Raw genomic sequence first — 24,271 nt, 5'->3', positions numbered from 1 at the left:
TAAAATTCATGAAGTCAAGGACTATGTCTATCTTGGTCACCTCTGCATAGCCAACACTTTGCATGGTATCTGGCACATAATGGGTGCTTTATAAATATTTGCTGAATTAATTAGTAAGTCTCCTTCTCTACCAACACTGTTCCTGAAAGTAACCATTGTAAGAGTTTCATTTTTATCTTTCCAGATATGAAAAAGTGAAAGTTACTTAGTCATCCCCAACTCTTTGTGACCCCATGTACTGTACAGTCCATGGAATTCTCCAGGCCAGAATACTGGAGTGGGTAGCCATTCCCTTCTTCAGGAGATCTTCCCAACCCAGGAACTGAAACCAGATCTCCTGCATTACAGGCAGATTCGTTACTAGCTGAGCCACCAGGGAAGCCCCCAGATATGAAAACACATGATTAAAGGGAAAAGAGTTCAAACATGAATGCATTTTAGTATGTTTTCCTACTACAAATTTTTACACTTGAATTCAGTTCAGTTCAGTCACTCAGTTGTGTCCAACTCTTTGCAACCCCATGAACCACAACATGCCAGGCCTCCCTGTCCATCACCGACTCCCAGAGTTCACCCAAACCCATGTCCATCGAGTCGGTGATACCATCCAGTCATCTCATCCTCTGTTGTCCCCTTCTCCTCCTGCCCTCAATCTTTCCCAGCATAAGGGTCTTTTCATATGAGTCAGCTCTTCGCATCAGGTGGCCAAAGGATTGGAGTTGCAGCTTCAACATCAGTCCTTCCAATGAACACCCAGGACTGATCTCCTTTAGGATGGACTGGTTGGATCTCCTTGCAGTCCAAGGGACTCTCATGAGTCTTCTCCAACACCACAGTTCAAAAGCATCAATTATGTGGTGCTCAGCTTTCTTTATAGCCCAACTCTCACATCCATACATGACCACTGGAAAAACCATAGCCTTGACTAGATGGACCTTTGTTGACAAAGTAATGTCTCTGCTTTTTAATATGCTGTCTAGGTTGGTCATAACTTTCCTTCCAAGGAGTAAGTGTCTTTTAATTTCATGGCTGCAATCACCATCTGCAGTGATTTTGGAGCCCAGAAAACACTTGAATTAAATCTAATAAAAATAGTTCTAGAAAGATAACTAAAGAGAAGTAGGGCCTATATAATAACTAAAAGATAATAAAAAAAAAAAAAAGAAGAAAAAGTTGAGATTTGAGTACAAAAAAGTACATGTTACATAGAAAGAAGCCATTACCATGTAGACGTTCAACTAAGCAATAAAATTTTGCTGAGCATCTATTATTATGTACCAGGTCATGTGGCTCATGTCCATAATGGTTTACCAGCAGCATTTATCACTAAGTTTTGTTTTTTTTAATTTTAAATTTATTTACTTCTTTAACTGAAGGATAACTGCTTTACTGATATCACTAAAAGTTTTAAAAGAAAGGTGGTAAGAAAGATTTCTTCAATAAAACTGTATTATTAAGTTAATTATATTACAATAAAAAGAAAATATTTTATTTAGGAATAGAAAAAAATAATTTTGCCATTTCACAAAGGTGTTGAATTTTTAACAAGTTGATTTTAATGCCTTATACTTAGTAGTCTCGCTTTCAAAAGAAGAGATGTATGTTTTACTCAGTCCTTATATCAAAGATAATTAACTAAAAAGCCCAAAATTGTTTTTTAGCAAGCCAACAGTTTCACATTTATTCAAATTAGCACTGTCTCCACAGGCATAGAGAATCTGAACTGTCATTGTAACGTGTTTTGTTTAACTGAAGTATATTCTAATTGTGTTTTAATTCACTGCATTGAAAAATCTAAAAAAAAAATAAAAAAAGGAAAACCTCCTACTTTATTTGTCCTTGCACTTAAAAGGAATTTAAAGTTTTCCTACCAAGTCCAACACCTGGGGAAACTTCATTAAGCGCTTTTCCCTGAAATTACCACTTCATGGTGCAAAATAGAGGCTTTATAACCTGAAGAAGTTAATGTAATGTGCACTGCTGCTCAGGGACTCCCAGCAGTGCTGGGAGACGTTACTGTGCTATTAGGTCAATTAATGTTTCCATCAAATGAATGGAGTGCAAAAAAAAAAAAAAAATCCTGCCCGAAAGTCAGTGTTTAAACGATTTGGAGAAACAATGACTTCTTGATTTCGATATTAATTGAGGAAGACTTTTGATTTCTACTCTCAAACTGTCTTTAATTCTGACAGCTACATGTCAAAACACAAATGGACACTGGATAAGATCCAAAGATACTAAAATGATTAAGAAATCTGTTGGTTGCTATATACGATCAACTGTTATGACATTTCAGGATGGAAAGGGAAATGTAAAAGGCAGGTTATTATATAATGTTATGAGCTGTTATGAAAGGTATGTCCTACTTGAACTTGGTCACCAAATTTCAAAATTCTAGAATTTAAGATCTTTACAAGGAAAATACCAACTTAAGTTTTGAAATAATTTAAGACAAAGTATTATTCTAAGCTGTGGGGAGAAACCATCAATCTTTTAAGAAGTGATATAAAACTAAATTTATAATAGTTTGAAGGAGGATTTCGGTGATTTTTATACATTTTGTGGACTTAAAAGTAATCTTGAACTGTTAAAGGTTATTATTCAAACAATAGTCATAAATTCACACAAAACATCCTTTGAGGTGAATGCAAAATATATAGGTTTGGACCAAACACCAGAATTCTTTGCTTCCTGTTAAGAAGGTACTGCTAACCAGTTTTCAAATGAAAGTTTTAGCTTCCTGCTCAGAACTTCAAATCTGCCTTCTGCCTTGAAAGTAGGAGCAATTCTAGGTTTCAAGAATTTTTGGCAATCAAGGGCTTTTTTTTTTTTAAGCAAAAAAAGGGGTTTACTGTATAATAATGAAATGCTAAACAGTCTTGACTTATTTAAGCTGCCAGCCTATTTTTCCCATTGACACAGGAACTATGAAGTTTACTCACATTTCTCTTGGGGCAAGTCCTGGCTAACCTTCTCTGCTTCCCTTTGTAGAGACAAATAGATAGAATATGAACATCTTTACTAAGTTTCTTCAATCAATCAATGGCAAGCCGGATCATTTCTTCTACTCTTCATGAATTCATCATCAATCTAGAGTGGCAATTTTAAAAGTCCTATAATTTCTCTGAATATATAGACATATTTTGATTCATACAGAATGACAGTTTTCCTTTGTTACGTATAAATTTTAAGAAAAACTACGTGTTTTTTAATCCTACTGTAAATATCCAGGTTTCCTAAAGGTACTGTTTGACTCACTGTGTCATTAGGAATACCAATTTGCTTCTTTGACAAAACTGATCTTGAAGAATCCAAGTTTTGACAATATTTCTGACTGTTTTTGGACAGCAAAGGTGCCAAGGTCAAACCATACAGCCTAAGAGTAAATAATCAGTTACTCCAAAGAAATATTTGTTGAGCTACTGATGCTTGCTGCAAAGACCTGTCTCATTTTTTTGAGCACAACATGAAAGGGCAGGTAGGTGTTAAGAATGAGGAAAAATGCCAAATCTCACTTGGGGTTACAGCAGCTGACTGACAATATGGTGAGTGTCACAGGACCAGGCAAAGCAATGATCATGAGATACAAACTGACTATATGATTTAAACCTTAAATGCCTGCTGAGACAGCAATTCATTACTAAGTATTTATAGGGTCTCACCTGTGGTCTGCAAAATTAGAAGTTTGATATTTTAACAAACCATACTAACATTATACTTTAAAAACACATTAAGCTATTACTGTAAGTTATTACATAGGTACTCCTATTAACTATGTAATAACTTCAGGTATTCCTTAATACCTATGTAATAAACAATATTTTATTTATTTTAAAAGTTTATGATTTGTTCAGATATTGTGCCTGAATAATGATGCTTAGAAGTAAAAATAATTTCTTACCCTTTTCCCTAAAAGCTCTGCCAGTTATTTTAGGAATTCAAACAACAACATTTTATTTTCTGTACCCTGTCTCCCTCTTTTTATTTTCTTTCTCTGACCTCTATCTCACCTGGGAATATTGACCCTGAAGCCAACAGCTTAAACTTTGGCAGCTACCATCCAATTCCAAATGCGTCATATCAGGGCAACTGCTCACAGCAGGTGTCCGGGAAACACCACCTTTACATCAAGGGTAAAGACAGTGCCACTGTTAAGCATTAGCACCATCCCAGAGTAGATTAAGGGCCAGTGGTTCTGGCCTGCAGAAAACAGGAAAGCAGGAAAAACACATAAAGAGATGCCTATGTGCTTTGTTGCTAAGTAGCTACAGCTCTAAGAGTCACTCAGAAAAAGGGCAAATTATTGCTAAAGCTAAAGCAAGGAAATTTTCTTGATGCAGAGCATTTGGTTACATAACCGTAAACCATAGCATATTTGGTTACAAGGACAAACAGAGTTCACTTATATTCAATGCTTAGTGGAAGTTTTTCTATATCCATATCATTGTGTAATACTTTAATATTGACGCAACAATCCAGTGTTGATTGACCTTGAACAACAGTCCACTAAATATCACCAGGTCCTGCCTGAATCAGTGGTTAGCGTCAAATACTACCCTGGGGTGTCCAACTCAAACAGAGATGATTTAAACTTTATGGCTTGATGAATACAGCAATGATTTATTTTTTGGCACGAAGGGCGCAGGGAGAACAAGCTTCTGTTTTGTTTGTTTCAAATTCAGCAAGTCAGATCCCATACTGGAAAAGTTTCAGAAAATGTATTAAATTTTTCCAATGCTTACACTTGGCCTTGGTCATATGTTAAACATCTTCAAGAAACCAGACTGATCATTTCAATAGCTAACTACTATTTAACATTCTATAGACCCTTTTATCAATTCAGATAACTGTAATCTTGTATGTTTCAAATACATTTTTTCTACTAGTTTGGCTTTAGAATCCATTACCTCAGTTGATAACAAGAAAAACTGAGTAACACTATCGCTGTGTTTTAAAGTGACAAATTAAGACAAACTTTTTTTTTATTATAAAGTTTTTTTTAATTAGTTTATTTTCTATTTTTTAACTTTACAATATTGTATTTTTTTTGCCATACATTGACATGAATCCACCATGGGTGTACATGTTTTCCCCTTCCAGAACCCCCCTTCCACCTCCCTCCCCATCCCATCCCTCCGGGTCATCCCGGTGCACCAGCCCCAAGCACCCTGTATCATGCATTGAACCTGGACTGGCGATTCATTTCACATATGATAATTTACATGCTTCCATGCCATTCTTCCATATCATCCCGCCCTCGCCCTCTCCCATAGAGTCCATAATACTGTTCTATTTATCTATGTCTCTTTTGATGCCTCACATACAGGGTTATCTTTACTGATTGACTAAATACCATATATATGTATTAGTATACTGTATTGGTGTTTTTCTTTCTGGCTTACTTCACTCTGTATAATAGGCTCCAGTTTCATCCACCTCACTAGAACTGATTCGAATGTATTCTTTTTAATGGCTGAGTAATATTCCATTGTGTATATGTACCACAGCTTCCTTATCCATTCATCTGCTGATGGGCATCTAGGCTGCTTCCATGTCCTGGCTAAAAATATGGAACGCTTCACGAATTTGCGTGTCATCCTTGCGCAGGGGCCATGCTAATCTTCTCTGTATCGTTCCAATTTTATTATATGTGCTGCCGAAGCGAGCACAAGACAAACTTTTATTAACACTAGATTTTCAATCACATAAGTTTCTTAAAAGACTCAGTATATGCAAGTACTAGTCTGTTTTTGATGCATATTATCTCATTCAATCTTTATGACAATCTGATGAACTACGCATTACTATGTCACTTGACAGATAGGAAAACTGAGGTATAATGATAGTAAGTGACTTGCTTAGACTAACAACTAATTACTGTTATGTGAACTAGATCTGGGCTCAGGGCTAATGAGCTCCAGAGGTCAAGATGCTGGTCATTAGGGTAGACTGTTTTCACTCGGCTCGCCCAACCACAATTCGCCATAGATAACTGCAGGAAATTATTCAATTAGTCAAAAGGATTACTCAGGTTAGGTCTCTACCAAGCATGAAGGACGATTCAGTAAGGAAAGCCTGTATTGAACACCAAGATGAGTTCTGTAAGTCAAACTCACAGATGTTTATTGAGCGCATGCAAAAGAGGCAGAGCCAAAGAAACAGATCTCATTTCAAGAAAAAGAAAATATTCAGGATTAGTTTTAAAAAAGCAAATGTACTAATCTTATTAGCATGTTTCCACATTTTATCTTAAAATCTGGATACTATCAAACGATGCTCCCTGTCCACATTCCTCATTCTAAAGTTACTATATCACACATGTAAACCCATGGCTGATTCATGTCAATGTATGGCAAAAACTACTACAATATTGTAAAGTAATTAGCCCCCAACTAAAATAAATAAATTTATTTTTTAAAAAAAAAGGAAAAAATAAATAAATAAATAAGAAAAAAAAAAATAAAGTTACTATATAGAAAGAGACAATGACCAGCTTTAAAGAGACCAATTCAGCAAAAACTTACAAGTCAACAAAGCAAAAGCAATTATTTCCTAACAGATGAAAATTTAGGCTAATGAAAACTTAATAGATCTGAGTGTATACATTCAAATAAAGGTACAACCATTCGTGTGTCATCAAAAAAATACATAAAACTGTCACAGGAGAAATCAAATACTGAGTATTTCCTACTGATTTTGTTTTTCATCTATACTGGGGTGGTGGTTGTTTGCTCCAGGCTTTTGAGCCCACAGCATGACTTGAACATTATTTGCTCTGGAGATTAAGTAGTGGACAAAACAAAGGCCAGGTTCAAGAACTGGTGGTGGGCTTGGGCAGAAACCTTGGCCTTTGGCTGGAGAGAAGCAGGAATTGTGATTGAGTGAGCACCCATTCTGTGCCCAGTGCTGGGCTGAGTACTTCATATTAAGTTATTGGATCTAAATATCTCAGCAGCCCTTCTGAGACTATGTCATCAACCCCTTTCACAGCCAAGGAAACTGAAGCCCAGAGAGGTTTATTATCTCACCACTGTCCCAGCGGGCAAACAGCTGAGATGTGACTTCAGATGTCTGACTCACTAAAGAATGGGGTTCCCCCTAGGTGAACATATAAAAATTATACATATACATTTCAATAGATTCCCTTGGACAGCAAGGAGATCGAACCAGTCAGTCTTAAAGGACATCAACTCTGAATATTCATTGGAAGGACTGATGCTGAAGCTCTAATACTTTGGCCACCTGATGCAAAGAGCCGACTCATTAGAAAAGACCCTGATGCTGGGAAAGATTGAAGGCAAGAGGAGAAGAGGGGGACAAAAGATGAGACGGTTAGATGGCATGAGTTTGAGCAAACTCAGGGAGATAGTGAAGGACAGGGAAGCCCGGCGTGCTAAAGTCCATGGGGTCGCAAAGAGTCAGACACGACTTAGTGACTGAACAACAACAGTACACATTTTGTAAACTTAACTCCTTTTTCTCCAAAAATGAGAGGATTCTCAAAATGCAGCTTTACAGAAGCTAGAGGGCAGGGGCAGGACCCAGCCCATGGAAAGGAACGCCCTCATGGAGCCAGGCAGCTCCCGTGGCTGGATGAGCAGCGGGGTCTGCCGGGAAACTGCAGACCTAATCATCTCCAGCCACCCTAGTTGTTTTCGGTTACTTTCCTACCGCCAGGGAATGGGAAGTTACCGGTTCCGTAGGCGGCCACTGGAAGCCAGGGTCCAACAGTCCTGGGCGCACTGGTGGAGGATGACTTTTGCCTTCTGAATTGTGGGAAAGCTCAGAGAAGCGCTGACACAATGAGGGATGAGTCTACCGCTTCCTGCTTTGCGCTGTCACTCTACCTGAAGACATTAAGAATTTAAGATTCTGAGGAAGAACTCTTCAAAAAAAAGAAGAATATTTGGGAGACACATTGACAGGAACCAGATTAGATGAAGAGAAACATGTTCTGTGAAATGAAAACAAGTAAACGAGAGCTACCATGCACATGGATAAGATAATTTGAAAAGCACAATGGAATAAAATAAAGACAACTGGATGTTTGGAAGTACTGAGTGAACGCATGCCATGTAAATAAGCAGAACTTCTCCATCCAAGGATATTTAAAAACTCAACAAGTGAAGAACCATTTAAATCCACCTCCATCAAACTGGGAGGTGGGAAAACTGGAGCTATAAGCTAGAGACCCATGGTTTAGCACAACAGTTGGAACTTATGAGGAAGAAATGTAGCAATACCAAAACTGAGCTACAAAATTCCAAAGTGATCACTCTCAGAAAGAAGATGGAACCAGAAGACATTTTCAAAGACCAAATTTTTCACCTCATAGTGAGTAGGATTCACCTGGAAACTAAGGAGAGACGACTAACTGATATCAGGACTTAAGTACAGCCTGAACTACTAACAACACTGAAAACTCCAACTGCAATCAGGAGAACCTTCAGCCCAAGGGAAGGCACTGAAGTCATTGGGACACAATGCTCAAAAGACAATCCTCTCTCACTAAGGGACAAAGTACTCAGTAATAAGGATCATAGCTTCGCCTTTCCCAGGAGATATCAAGATTTTATCAGAGAAAGCAATTCTCCAATCATGGACAGATAATGAAAGAGTTACTCCTAATGACCAGCACAAACTTTCAGGAACACGACTCCTAGGCAAAAATTCTATGGGAGCTAATTCATAGCCATTACCAAGTCCTCCTAAACTGAGTGAGACAAGGCTTTAGGGAGACTAGGAGCAAGACTTCTGGGGTCAACAAAACCAAAACTGACTTTGTAAGAATTAATTCTGAAGAGGTTCACATATGATTCATATCAGATTCAATTCTGGAGATTCATATCTGCAAGATCTTCCCTATTTGTTCTCTAAGAAATGTGTACAACAAAGTGGACTTAGACTAAAAATTTGCTGAAATCTTTAGTTTTCAGTACAGATTATATATTTTTATTATATATTTTAAAGTACAATAGGTACAAATACATATCCCGTTGAAAAACTACCTTTACCTTATACTATTCTTTCCTTCCAATCTGATGCCTTGATAGGTTATTTCCAGTTATAACATCTCTGCCCAAGAGTGGTATGCTATCAACCACCCAATATCAACTTTCCTCTTTGACTGACCTTGCAACAAGATTCATTTAAGGTACAATCACTCTTCACGGACAAATTACTGTCTATCAAACTGTAATTTATTTGATGTGTTCCTGGAAATTTTTTTACATCATTGGTCTTATGAAACCCAAGTGTTCTATGAAAGAAACTATAAAAATAACACCACCCTATTCAGAACATACTCATTAAGCATACTTTTATAAATATAAGTACAACATTTCATAATCTTACATTTACTATGTAACACAATTCAAATCAAATTCAAACACTTATTGATATCAGAGTCTTAGGTCTGGGGGAACAGCTTGGGATAGAGCATTTGACAGCAGATTCTTAGGTCTCAGCTATCTCCTAAACATTGTGGGAGATCGCAAAGCATTTTTAGTTAATGAATTTGGGATTTAAACTACTGTTTTTTGGATGAAAAAAACAAACTGGCCTATTTTGCTTTAATAACCAAAAGATTTATCATAAGGTGTGTGTGTGTGTGCATGCTCAATTGCTCATGTCGTGTCTGACTCTTTGTGACCTCATGGACTGTAGCCCACCAGGATTCTCTGTCCATGGAATTCTCCAGGCAAGAGTATTGGAATGGGTTGCATTTTCTTCTCCAGGGGACTTTTCTGACCCAGGGATCAAACTCGTGTCTCCTAGACTGGCAGGTAGATTATTTTACCACTGAGCCACCTGCTGCTGCTAAGTCGATTCATTCGTGTCCAACTCTGTGTGATCCCATAGACGGCAGCCTACTAGGCTCCTCTGTCCACAGGATTCTCCAGGCAAGAATACTGGAGTGGGTTGCCATTTCCTTCTCTGACTGGGAAGCCCCATATCATAAGGATTAATGGAAGAATTAAAAAGCCTGAAATTGATGGAAGTAATAGGTAACTCTTGCATTTTTAATGAGGGAGAATGGAAAAATAATGATCATTAAAGCCTTTAAGGCTAGGCATTTGGTTTCAGCATGCTGTGGTGTCTGCTAAGTTGCATCAATCTCGTCTGACTCTGTGTGACCCCATGAATGTAGTCTGCCAGGCTCCTCTGTCCATGGGATTCTCCAGACAAGATCACTGGAATGGGTTGCCATTTCCTTCTCCAGAGGATTTTCCTGACCCAAGGATCGAACTTGTGTCTCTTACGTCTCCTGCACTGGAAGGCAGGGGTTTTTTTTACCACGAGTGACACCTGGAAGCCCCAGTGCTGTGGTGAAGAGCTTCAATTTAACCATATTCCTCATGCTTTTGAGTATCTAAGCTGAAACTTCAAATATACAGTAATGTTTATGTATGTTTACATATAATGAAGAATAACAAATCTTTTGAATTTACTTAGATGAAAGCCAATTAGGAGAGAGATTTAACTCTGGAAAGTAAAAGCACCAAAATGTAGCTTAGTTCAATAGGGAAGATAATTTTCAAAGCATAATCTTCCTACTTTCATGAACTTCTTAAAGGTTCACCTCTAAATGCCTTAAGTTAAAATTAAAAAAAAAAAAAATCTTCATGATAATTAAAGCTACCTACAACTCCAAGGTACAGGAACCAGAGAATTTCTGGGAACTGAGAGGAGATTCACATCCACACTAGGGTAAATCTAATGGTTCAATTTGACCCCACCTTCCCCAGATCTCACAAACACAGACTCGGCTCCAAGACTCCACGAGCTAACAACAGAGGTTCCCCAGGATTCCAGAGCTAGGGACGGTATCTCAAAAGGAATGCGGTGCTCTGCTCAGTCGTATGCGACTCTTTGTGACCCCATGGACTACAGCCCACCAGGCTACTGCGTCCATGGGATTCTTCAGGCAATACTGGAGTGGGTTGCCATGCCCTCCTCCAGGGGATCTTCCCCAACCAAGGATTGAACTCATGTCTCCTGCACTGGCAGGCGGATTCTTTACCACTGCGCCACCTGGGAAGCCCCTCAAAAAGAATGCTGTAAGTTAAGCCAACCGTTCTACAGTAACTTTATACTAACGTTGATAATAACAGTTCAGTTCAGTTCAGTCGCTCAGTCGTGTCCGACTCTTTGTGACCCCATGAATTGCAGCACACCAGGCCTCTCTGTCCATCATCAACTCCCGGAGTCTACCCAAACCCATGTCCATCGAGTCGGTGATGCCATCCAACCATCTCATCCTCTGTCGTCCCCTTCTCCTCCCGCCCCCAATCCTACCCAGCATTAGGGTCTTTTCCAATGAGTCAACCCTTCGCATGAGGTGCCCAAAATATTGGAGTTTCACCTTCAACATCAGACCTTCCAATGAACACCCAGGATTGATCTCTTTTAGGATGGATTGATTGGATCTCCTTGCAGTCCAAGGGACTCTCAAGAGTCTTCTCCAACACCACAGTTCAAAAGCATCAATTCTGCGGCGCTCAGCTTTCTTCACCGTCCAACTCTCACATCCATACATGACCACTGGAAAAACCATAGCCTTGACTAGACGGACTTTTGTTGGCAAAGTAATGTCTCTGCTTTTAAATATGCTATCTAGGTTGATAATAACAATGTGGATCAAAAGGTTTTTTTTTTTAAGGTAGAGAAGAACAACCCTATCCTTTGGAAATAAAGCATAAACTGCAAAATCTTAACTATTAATACAGTAAAAAAGAAAGAAAGAGAAAGACAGTTATAACCCTTAGAAAATGCAAGGAAATGAAAAGTTCAGAATTATCTAAAAGAACCAGAAATTACACTCACATTTTCTTCTCTAAAGAGAGATATTCATATTATGGATGATAGAAATTTCTATTTTTATCAAAAAATGGGAAATCTGTCTTGGTCTGTTGTATCTGAATTCAAGATAGTTTCAAGCTACTCACACAAATGAAATATATTAAGCACATAAAATACATCAGTATAAACAATTCACATGTTTTTATAAAGATTTTAAGACAGGTTCAGAGACAGTTGAAAATTATGAAGGTGTTATAGCAGAATATCTAACTTCAACTGACATGAATGGCTAGTAGTAAAAACTGCACTGGGATTAATTCTACACAGTGGGTGCTGACATACCAGCCTACGTATGCATAATTACCACACAATGCTATGTTTTCTGTGTAGCATCTATTTCACGTGATCACCTTACTCTCAAAACATGAGCAATGTCTATTACTAACCACAACTCTAATTGAGGAATATGAAGTTTATATTGGTATGCTCTGTTTTCCAGAATAGCAGTTGTCATGGCTGGGGGAAAGATGTTCTCACTAAATCAATAAATAAAATCAGCAAAGAAAATGCATCAGTGAAGCAACCAAACTGTCAGCCCACATATAGCTTAGCAATGTCTTCAAAACTCGACACCAAGACCAATGATGTTCTTTTTGAGGTTTAACTTGGCATTGGGCTGACTATCCGGGGACTGGAGTTTCCTGCCAGATGCAGGACAAACATACCAACTGGGTATGCTGTGCTACTTGCTGCTGTTTGTTAAAAAACAATGCCAGATTGCAACATTCTTTGTCTCCCCCCACCAAATGCCTGACATTTCTGGCTTAAGACCTTTTGGGACTAATAAATAACTCCATTTCTAACGACAGAGGTTTCTTTCATTGATGGATTTATTAAATAAATAAGCAGTTCATCGGTTTACAGAATGTGTTATTTCACACAATTTAATATGAAAGAACTGGCAGGTGGTACTATAAGAACCATCAGTAGTAGGAACTGTTTCATAGATGACCAACTTAATCTACATCTGGAATACTGCCATCCTTTATGAGGTTTTTCCATATAACACATTCAGAGTTTTAGTGATCGTCTACTCAGGCTGTTTATGAAATCCTTGTGCAACTTTCGGCGTGACCTATCCCACTGAACTATATTTTATGGGACTGTGTTAAAACTGCTGTGTATTCATCCAGACCACATTCTTTAAAGGAACTTGAAGCCAGGATCATGAGTGCAATTTATGAAATCACTCAGCAGCAGCTGGAGAATGTTTTCAATGAGGTGGAAAATCAGACTGAAGGTTGATCACCAAAAAATGGTGGCTATGCTGAAGTCTATAAATCTAAACAGCAGAGTTAAAGTCTTATTCACACTGATTTAAGTCATTTTTATTTTTTTTCTGCCACAAATACAACAAAGATAAAGGTTTAATGTTAACATGGAAATTTTTTTTAAATACCCAATATGGCTATGATGTTATACATTTCTACTAGAAATTTTATGATTTTTCCGATGTCAGAAGACTAATAGCAACTCATTAGAAAATGTTTTACAGCATCCTAAAGAGCTAAAGTATATTTTAGAGATCATTGGTTCTCCAATTGACCTAGACCATATCTGTAAAAGTGTACTATTTATAAAGATGCAGTTTTATAAGCAAACCATTTCCTAATGAGTTTTGAAAGGAGAAAAATCAATGCAAGAGAGAGATTGGTTAACATGTTAGAATATGGCTGGATGCAATGTAGGAACCTGGATTTGATTCTGGAACAGAAAAAGGACATTAGGGGACAAACTGGTAAAATCCAGATAAAGTCTGTGGTTTAGTTAATAGTTTTCTACCAATGTTAATTTGGGGCTTCCCTGGTGACTCGGTCAGTAAGGAGACTGCCTGCAGTGCAGGAAACCTGGGTTCAATCCCTGGGTTGGGAAGATCCATTGGAGAAGGAAACGGCAACCCACTCTAGTATTCTTACCTGAAGAATCCAACGAACAGAGGAGCCTGGCGGGCTACAGTCCATGGGGTTGAAGAGTAGGACAAATCCAGTTTGTATCCACAGTTCAAATCCTTCTACCATACTTCTCCTGATTATGATATTTTTATCCCTAAGGCTTCTTTCATACATTCTAACAGACCGTTAAGAAATATTCTGAATCACTGCTGCTGCTAAGTCGCTTCAGTCGTGTCCAACTCTGTGCGACCCCATGGACTATAGCCTACCAGGCTCCTCCATCCACGGGATTTTCCAGGCAAGAGTACTGGAGTGGGGTGCCATTGCCTTCTCCGTCTGAATCACTAATCAAATAGTATACTTTAAACTTGGTCTAACATGCCATTCCACAGAAGATAAATATTCTTAAAAAAAATTTTTTTTCCTGAGAAGTCATTTTTACATTGGGCCGGTAAATGGCAACCCACTCCAGTATTCTTGCCTGGAGAATCCTAGGGACGGCGCAGCCTGGTGGGCTGCCGTCTATGGGGTAACACAGAGTCGGACACGACTGAAGCAAATTAGCAGCAGCAGCAGCAGCAGTTTCTATAAGCCACTCAGGGTGATAGTAATTTTGTTGTAGTGCTAGCATTGACTAAGACAAGTAGCTTATAAATAGGCAATTTAGCAGAATTCTGGGTTCAATTAGTATGACCAAATTAAACACAGTACCTATGGGTCTTGACATAATACTCTAAAATGTAAAATGACATGATCCTCTTGGTTCCACCTCTATCAGTATCTCTAGAAGCAGTTTCTTCTCCTTTCACCTTTGTTGCTCCTAGGCTCATCCCGATTCATCTCTGCCTGACTAGATCGTTGCAAATGGCTCCCCAAAATCCTTCGTGTCTTGAACCTATTTCCTCTACAGATCATGTCCTATACGGCGACCATAATGCTGTTCTTAAAACATATTTGGGACTTCCCTGGTAGTCCAGTAGCTAAGACTCCACACTTCCAACACAGGGGGCCAGGGTTTGATCCCTGGTCAGGCAACTAGATCCCACACGCTACAACTAAGACCTGGAGCATCCAAATAAATTAAAAACAAACAAAAACATGTATTTGATCATTTCACTCTGTGCACACAGGAAGAAAAGACTTTCTAAGTATTTGAAAATCAAAGTTCAACAACTTCAGTAAAACATTCAGAGCCCTCTCCCACTGCTGCCCCTCGTCTGGTCCCAGCCACCTTTCAGGTATCACTTCTCAGTCTATTTCATCATTTGCTCTGAAAAGCATCATCTTTCACTTTTCTGCTTAATATTTCTTAAGCTTAGAACTCATTGCTTTCTCACACAGTTTTTTTTTCGAGAGACAATTCATGCTTGATAGGATGATAGTGGTCCCATCACTTCATGGCAAATAGATGGGGAAACAATGGAAATAGTGAGAGACTTTATTTTCTTGGGCTCCAAAATCACTGCAGATGGTGACTGCAGCCATGAAATTAAGAGATGTTTGCTCCTTGGAAGAAAAGCTATGGCCAACCTAGACAGCATATTAAAAAGCAGAGACACTGCTTTGCCAACAAAGGTCCGTCTAGTCAAAGCTATGGTTTTTCCAGTAGTCAAGTATGGATATGAGAGTTGGACCATAGGAAAGCTGAGAGCTGAAGAATTAATTGATGCTTTTGAATTGTGGTGCTGGAGAAGACACTTGAGAGTCCCTTGGAACGCAAGGAGATCAAACCATTCAATTCTAAAGGAAATCAGTCCTGAATATTCACTGGGACGACTGATGCTGAAGCTGAAGCTCCAATACTTTGGCCAGCTGATGTGAAGAGCTGACTCATGGGAAAAGACGCTGATGCTGGGAAAGACTGAAGGCAGGAGAAGGGGACAACAGAGGATGAGATGGTTGGATGGCATCCCTGACTTAATGGACATGAGTTTGAGCAAGCTCCGGGAGTTGGTGATGGGCAAGGAAGCCTGGTGTGCTGCAGTCCACAGGTCACAAAGACTCGGACACGACTGAGAGACTGAACTGAACTGAATTGAGGATGATAGCACATGAATACTTTTTAAGCCCAATCATTCAGAACAGGTCACTCAGCTCTGATCAGGAATGGAGAAGGAGGAAGAGAGAGACTGACACCCAGTGCACCTCTGAAGAGGTCACATATGACAATGTAGGCAACTTTTTTCTCTATAACAGGAATGAACTAGCTGAGTATGGATGCCATTAAAAATAAGTAGGTCTAAAGGTAGAGAAAGGAAAAGAAGTTGGGATGAGGCAAGATCGTCTGCTTAGCATGAGGGCTAGAAGCAAGCTCAAGACGATGTGAATGAGTCCGTCAGCCTCTGTGGGCACATTAGCGCAGTGGTTCCAACCTTGGCTAAACACTGGAATCACCGGGAAGTGTCTCACCAAGTGAAACGCACTCTAGGACAGTTACAGCAGAACCTTTAGAGGTGGAATGAGGGTGGGAGTGTTCCTTCCTCTGCAATTTTTTAGAAGAGTTTCAGAAGGATAGGTGTTATCTCTTCTCTAAATATTTGATTCAATTCACTGTGAATTCACCTGGTCCTGGACTTTTGTTGCTGGAGAACATATGGCCGAGTAATCCCAAACCTGGGCATATATCCAGAGAAAACTAACATGCATGCCAATGTTCATTGCAGCATTCTTTACAATAGCCAAGACATGGAGGCCACCTAAATGTCCACTGACAGGTGAATGGATAAAGAAGTTGTGGTATATATATATATATATATATATATATATATATACACACACACACACACACACACACACACAATGGAATATTACTCAGCCATATAAAAGAATGCCATTTGCAGCAACATGGATGGACCTAGAGATTATCATACTAAGAGAAGTAGGTCAGACAAAGACAAATACTATATGATATCACTTATATGTAGAATCTAATTAAAAATGATACAAATAAACTTATTTACAAAACAGAGTCACAAATGTAGAAAATAAACTTACAGTTATCAGAGGAAAATGGAGGAGGGATAAACTGGGAGACTGAGACTGACATATACACATCACTATATATAAAACAGATGACTAGTAAGGACCTACTGTATAACACGGAGAACTCTATTCAATACTCTGTAATGACCTACATGTGAAAAGAATCTAAAAAAGAGTGGATATGCATGTATGTATAACTGATTCACCTTGCTGCACATCTGAAATTAACATTGTAAATCAACTATATTCCAATAAAAAAGAATATTTATCTTCAAAAAACCCCACTCTTTATGGGTGGAACCAAGGCAGTGGTATGTTTGAGAACACCTTCAGGTAACTCCAGCATATAGTCAAGGATGACATACACTCTGCTAACACAAAGCTGATGAGAAAGGACCAAAAAAGAGAGTGACATTTCAGATGATTAGAAAGCAACAATGCATTACAGTTCCCATACACATAGCTAGAATTTTCTTCCAGTACTCTTAGTAGCCTGAGAGCGGGGGCAGATAAAGGGAAAGGTTGACTTTATCCAGAGCTGAAAACAGAGATCAAAATAATTGGCAGACTTAATCTCACAACATTGCAGTGATTGACCACAGAGTTCAAGCTAGATAAGGAGTCAGGAAGCCACTGAAACAAAGCTTTCAACCAGTTAGATGAGCAAGCAGGAACAGTGGCACGAAACAGAGACATAACATCAAAGAAGAGAATTCCTGGGTTTAAGATTTAAGGTTTCTGAGGATGCCTCACTCTGAGTGATCGTATAATCGAGAGCAAGGCCACAACAGAGAACTGCTGCAGTAGAAAAGGAAAGTCATCAGCATAAAAAGTCTTTGGAGAACAAGGGACTGAGGTGAGGGTGTTAGCTGGGGCATCACCATGACCATTAGAGTTACCCAGGCTGACTACAGAGCTGGGAAGGGAGAAAAGCCAAGTCCAAGGGGCCTGTCAATCTGGAGCACAATCGGGAGCGAGTGGAGGATGGTGCCTTTATTGATGAGGTAGAAGAGAAATGGACTGAATGGCAGCCGCAGAATGACAACTCTGATCACAGAAGCCAAGTCCTAAATGCACACACCAAGAACAATCAGGCTCCATCTGAGAGGGCCGAATCATTCCAGTGAAAGGAAGAAAACAGAGGAGCATCTTTTCATATCATCCACAGCTTACTGTTCATCAATGGCTCCCTCTGCTTTTGAGATAAAGACATCACAAGGGCCCACAAGGTCCAGCATGATCTGGGTCTGCTTAACTCTCCATTCTTGTCAAGTTCCTCACTCCCTCCTGGCTCTCTGCACATCAGCCTAAGGGTGTCTTTTGATCACCAAAAGTGTTACATGCTCTCCCACCAAAGGGATATTTTGATTTGCTGTTCCCTCAGTCTAGAACCATCCCACAGAAAAAGAAATTCAACACAGCAACATGGTTGTCTGAGGAGGCCTTACAAATAGCTGAGAAAAGAAGAGAAGCTAAGGCAAAGGAGAAAAAGAAAGATATACCCATCTGAATGCAGAGTTCCAAAGAACACCAAGGAGAGACAAGAAAGCCTTCCTAAGTGAACAATGCAAAGAAATAGAGGAAAACAGTAGAATGGGAAAGACTAGAGAGCTCTTCAAGAAAATTAGAGATACCAAGGGAACATTTCATGCAAAGATGGGCACAATAAAGGACAGAAATATCTTCTAACAGAAGCAGAAGATATTAAGAGGTGGCAAGAAAACACAGAGGAACTATTCAAAAAATATCTAATGACCCAGATAATCATGATGGTGTGATCACTCACCTAGAACCAGACATCCTGGAGTGTGAAGTCAAGTGGGCCTTAGGAAGGATCACTACGAACAAAACTAGTGGAGGTGATGGAATTCCAGCTGAGCTATTTCAAATCCTAAAAGATGATGCTGTGAAAGTGCTGCACTCAATATGCCAGCAAATTTGGAAAACTCAGCAGTGGCCACAGGACTGGAAAAGGTCCATTTTCATTTCAATCCCAAAAAAGGGCAATGCCAAAGAATGTTCAAACTACCACACAATTGCACTCATTTCACATGCTAGCAAGATCATGCTCAAAATCCTCCAAGCTAAGCTTCAACAGTACTTGAACCAAGAACTTTCAGATGTACAAGCTGGATTTCGAAAAGGCAGAGGAAACAGAGATCAAATCGCCAACATCCATTGGATTATAGAAAAAGCAAGGGAATTCCAGAAAAACATCTACTCCTGCTCCATCAATTATGCTAAAACCTTTGACTGTGTGGATCACAACAAACTATGGAAAATTCTTAAAGAGACAGGAACACCAGACCACCTTACCTGCCTCTTGACAAAACTGTGTGCAGGTCAAGAAGTAACAGTTAGAACTGAACATGGAACAACAAACTAGTTCAAAACTGGGAAAGGAGTACATCAAGGCTGTATATTGTCACCCTATTTATTTAACTTATATGCAGAGTACATCATGCAAAATGCTGGGCTGGATGAAGCACAAGCTGAAATTAAGATTACTGGGAGAAATATCAATAACCTCAGATGTGCAGATGATACCACCCTTATGGCAGAAAGCCAAGAGGAACTAAAGAGCCTCTTGATAAAGGTGAAAGAGGAGAGTGAAAAAGCTGGCTTAAAACTCAGTATTCAAAAAACGAAGATCATAGCATCCAGTCCTATCACTTAATGGCATATAGATGGGGAAACAATAGAAACAGTAAAAGACTTTATTTTCTTGCAAAAATCACTGCAGACGGTGACTGCAGCCATGCAATTAAAAGACGCTTGTCCCTTGGAAGAAAAGCTATGACCAACCTAGACAGCATATTAAAAAGCAGAGACATTACTTTGCGACAAAGGTCCATAGAGTCAAAGCTATGGTTTCTCCAGTCGTCGCGTATGGATGTAAGAGTTGGACCATAACAAAGGCTGAGTGCTGAAGAATTGATGCTTTTGAACTGTGGTGTTGGAGTAGACTCTTGAGAGTCCCTTGGACTGCAAGGAGATCAAACCAGTCAATCCTAAAGGAAATCAATCGTGAATATTCATTGGAAGGACTGATGCTGAAGCTCCAATACTTTGGCCAAACCTGATGTGATGAGCCAACTCACTGGAAAAGATCCTGATGCTGGGAAAGATTGAGGGCTGGAGGAGAAGGAGACAAAAGAGGACGAGATGGTTGAATGGCATCACCGACTTGATGGACATGACTTTGAGCAAACTCTGGGAGTTGGTGAAGGACAGGGAAGCTGGCGTGCTGCGTCCATGGGGTTGCAAAGAGTCGGACACAACTGAGTGACTGAACAACAACACATTCTAGAACCCTCCCCAATCAGTTGACCTGTACATATGTTTTCATCTTCTTTGAGGGAAGGCTTCCTCAAACTTCCTCACTTGGTCATCTGTTCTCACAGCACTTATTGATGCTATAGTTTTACACTTAATCAGGTGATCACACAATTAATGTTTATCTCTCCAACTGGACTGTCCCTTCTGTGAGGGCACAGACTGTTTTCTATCATAATCACCATTTATTCCTAATGCCTAGCAAAGTGCCTGGCATATAGTAAGCCCACTATGGATGCTGTCGGTCGAATTAGTAACTGAATAAATATATGAATGAATACGTAAATGAACATAGTGGAAAGGTCGATAGGATTTTGATACTATTCTTTGGCAAGAAAGAATTTTATTTTATTTATTTATTTATTTTTTTTACTCCTAGAGGAAAACATAGGCAAAACACTCTCCGACATAAATCACAGCAGGATCCTCCATGACCCACCTCCCAGAATATTGGAAATAAAAGCAAAAATAAACAAATGGGACCTAATTAAAATTAAAAGCTTTTGCACAACAAAGGAAACTATAAGCAAGGTGAAAAGACAGCCTTCAGGATGGGAGAAAATAATAGCAAATGAAGCAACAGACAAACAATTAATCTCAAAAATATACAAGCAACTTCTGCAGCTGAATTCCAGAAAAATAAACGACCCAATCAAAAAATGGGCCAAAGAACTAAACAGACATTTCTCCAAAGAAGACATACAGATGGCTAACAAACACATGAAAAGATGCTCAACATCACTCATTATTAGAGAAATGCAAATCAAAACCACAATGAGGTACCATTTCACACCAGTCAGAATGGCTGCTATCCAAATGTCTACAAGCAATAAATGCTGGAGAGGGTGTGGAGAAAAGGGAACCCTCTTACACTGTTGGTGGGAATGCAAACTAGTACAGCCACTATGGAGAACAGTGTGGAGATTCCTTAAAAAACTGGGAATAGATTTTGATACTATTCTTAATACAGCCAGAAATAACATTTTTCAAGGGCTTCCTATATGCCATATATGGCTACTCATTTCATCCATGCGTCAACCTCAAAGATAGGTTTTATCACCTCAGTTTTATAAATAAGGAAATCAACCCCAAAGAGATTAAATGACTTACCTACTGTCCCCATCAGAGAAGTACCAGAGCCAAAATATTATTAGGTAGAGGTATACTATCTGCATGTAGAGCTGACCTTAGGGATGGATACCTTCAGATCAGGCCAAATTATTCTTCAAAAAAAGCAACTACAGATGTGCACACATATCTGACTATGTATCAGTTTGATTGGCTTCGAGCTGGTGCTCTTCACCCTGACATTTTACAATAGAATAAAGGCCCTGAGAGCTGGACACTGGGTTGACAGAAGAGAACAGATTTCGATGGAAAGCTCGATAAAAATCACAGTGAGGACAGCAGCCAAAATTCTGGTGGGCCGTCACAGAAGATCAGAGAGAGGAGGAAGCAGCAGCACCAAAGGCTGATTCACTCATTCTGCAGAGATCTTCCCTGAGGTGGAAGAGGATTTTCATTCCAGGGTAGACCAGTTCTTGCTAACGATAAAAGTCTTCCTTATCCCCTGGGAAAAAATTCCTACATCAATATTTAGTACTTATATTCAAATACATGGGGCTTCCCAGGTGGCGCTAGTGGTAAAGAACCCATCTGCCAATGCAGGAGACATAAGAGACGCAATTTAGACCCCTGTGTCAGGAAGATCCCCTGGAAGAGGTCATGGCAACGCACTCCAGTATTCTTGTCTGGAGAACCCCATGGACAGAGGAGCCTGGAGGGCTACGGTAGCAAAGAGTCCAACACAACTGCAGCAACTTAGCACACACACTCATATACACACACACATTCAAATACATGAGCATCTTTTTAAAGAAAAGTTGGGTTCTAACGACAGGAACCCCTATGGCTAACAGTCCTGCACAAGCAGAGTGGTTGTTATCTGTAACACTACTAGACTGTCTCCTTGACCTTGCAAACAGAATTCCAGCTTCCCACAATGGCAGGTTCAAAGCACATGAACCTCTGTAAACACCCAGAATACATGAGAAAAGAACTTTCACATTTTTCTTCCATCTACTTTTGATCAAAAATCTAAATAAGAGAAGAGCTATCCATGTGCTATCTTAGTTTCCTAGGGCTGCCATTAAAAAAGTGCCACAAACTTAGTGGGCTAAAATAATGGAAATTTATTCTCTAACAAGAATCCGCCTGCTAGAGCAGGAGATATGGGTTTGATCCCTGGGTCAGGAAGATCCCCTGGAGAAGGACATGGCAACCCACTCCAGTATTCTTGCCTGGAGAATTCCATGGACAGAGGAGCCTAGTGGGCTACAGTTCACTGGGTTGCAAAGAGTTGGCCGTGACTGAGCACCCACACACATACTTCTCTAACAATTCTGGAAGTTAGAAGTCTGAAATCAAGTGTCAGCAGGGCCCTGCTCTCTCTGAAGTCTCGAGGGAATGACCCTGTCTTTCTTCTTCCCAGCTTAGAGTGGTTGCTGGCAATCCCTTGGGGTTCCTGCATTGCTCCAATCTCTGCCTTCATCATCACATGACGTTTTTCTCTCTGTATGTGTCTCTGTGTTCAGATTTCCCTTTTTTTTTTTTTTTTTAAGGACACCAGTCACTGGAGGAAGGCTCACTCTAATCAGTATGAGCTCATCTTAACTTGATAGCTTGATTACATCTGCAAAGACTCGATTTTCAATCAGATTACATTCAGAGATACCAGACGTTGGTTGTATCATTTTGGGGGACAGAAGTCAAACTACAACATATGCTAACCATTAGTTCTTTCAGAGTTTAAATGCTACTTTCTGCAAATGGAGATTACTAGAAGGCAGCATACCTGCACTCAACCCACTCAATTTACTTTAGTGAAGGCTTTTAGTCCTTCAGTAAAATTTCCTTTATTTATATCAGAAGTTTAAATAAATACTTGAAAATTATTAGCAGCTTCTACAAAATCACAACTGAACACAACAAACATTCTATTTTTTCAAAAAACCTTTTAACAATTACCATGAGAACAGTCTATTTCTCCTGATGACGAAGAGCTTTCTTTTGTTCGCAAGTTAGGAAGCTTAGCAGTCTGCACTCGAGCGGTCTGCTTATAATCAGTGTGTGTGTGTGTGCGCTAGTCGCTCAGTCGTGTCAGCATACTACTATAGCCTGGGGCAGTTTTTCTCAAATGTTGGTGTGTGTCAAAAACCACTGGGTGAGAGAGTTAGGGAGGGAGATGAATAAAACCCCAGGTGTCTGGACCCCACTCCAAACCAACAAAATCAGAACTGGTGGGGATGAGACTCAGGCATATGTGCTGGTGACAAGCATCCAAAGCGAATCTGATGAACGCTCAGCTTGGGTACTACCAGGTAGGGCTTTCACACTCCCCTTCCCCCTTTATTCTCAGGGGTGTATAATTTGCAAGTGCTAATGTTTTAATAGTCTTGGGGAGTTCCTGTCCTTTATTGCAAGCTATTATATATCCTATGTTTACATTTAAATTTAAGATTAACAAGCAATTTCTAAGCATTCTACTTTTGAACTACTCGTTTGAAATGGTACATGTGACTGTATTTTAAGTCCTGCAGCACTTTTTCCCCAAAGATGACATATATTCTCGAACAGATGGCTCTATCTATTTCATCCTCGCCAGGTCCCTCTGTGGTACACTGGAGGAAGAAACTGTTTCTCCATTCAAAGATGAAAAATAAAGGCTCAGGTCCAACTCAAACTGAGTATTTATTAAACACCTTTAGCATGCACGATACTGTTAAATGTCACCTCATCAGGACACACCAGGAAGCGTGGGAGGCGGATCCCTGAATCCAGAGAGGTTAGTGCAGCGCTAGAGCACTTGCTAGCCTACTGATTCACCATCTCCTGTTTGCACAGAATTAAACAGTCTAGACAGCTTAATTATTTTAATTGATCAGTATAAGTTGTCATGAACAATTCCGAAAAAGAGCTCCAAGTTTAAGTACTTTCTTCTGTTCACATTATTTTTCTCATCTTCATTGCATTCGTAAAAATTAACTAAAACCTCTCAACTTGAAGATAATAAGGCATTATAATGTACCACAGTCACTAAAGGAAAAAAATTAATATATATATATTAGTTCTTATGGCCTTCTACAGTTGAAACTATCTGAAAAAACCCTAGAGTTGGTTTGAAGTCTTTTGTGAAATCC

General features: G+C 39.5%; 1 protein-coding gene and 1 non-coding gene across 12 annotated transcripts in view; both read right to left on the bottom strand.

Moving 5' to 3' along the window:
- The window catches only part of UMAD1 (UBAP1-MVB12-associated (UMA) domain containing 1), a 345,403-nt gene that overhangs the window by 245,117 nt on the left and 76,015 nt on the right, over nt 1–24,271 (bottom strand). The window lies entirely within an intron of this gene.
- LOC145524985 (U6 spliceosomal RNA) lies at nt 5,563–5,669 on the bottom strand. Its single transcript, XR_014068007.1, has one exon. It is a non-coding gene; the product is annotated as a U6 spliceosomal RNA (small nuclear RNA).

The sequence above is a fragment of the Giraffa tippelskirchi genome, chromosome 10 (assembly GCF_054371585.1).
Source record: "Giraffa tippelskirchi isolate mGirTip1 chromosome 10, T2T-mGirTip1v1.2.pri, whole genome shotgun sequence".
NCBI classification, from domain to species: Eukaryota; Metazoa; Chordata; class Mammalia; order Artiodactyla; family Giraffidae; genus Giraffa; species Giraffa tippelskirchi.
This window is presented reverse-complemented; position numbering and strand designations above follow the sequence as displayed.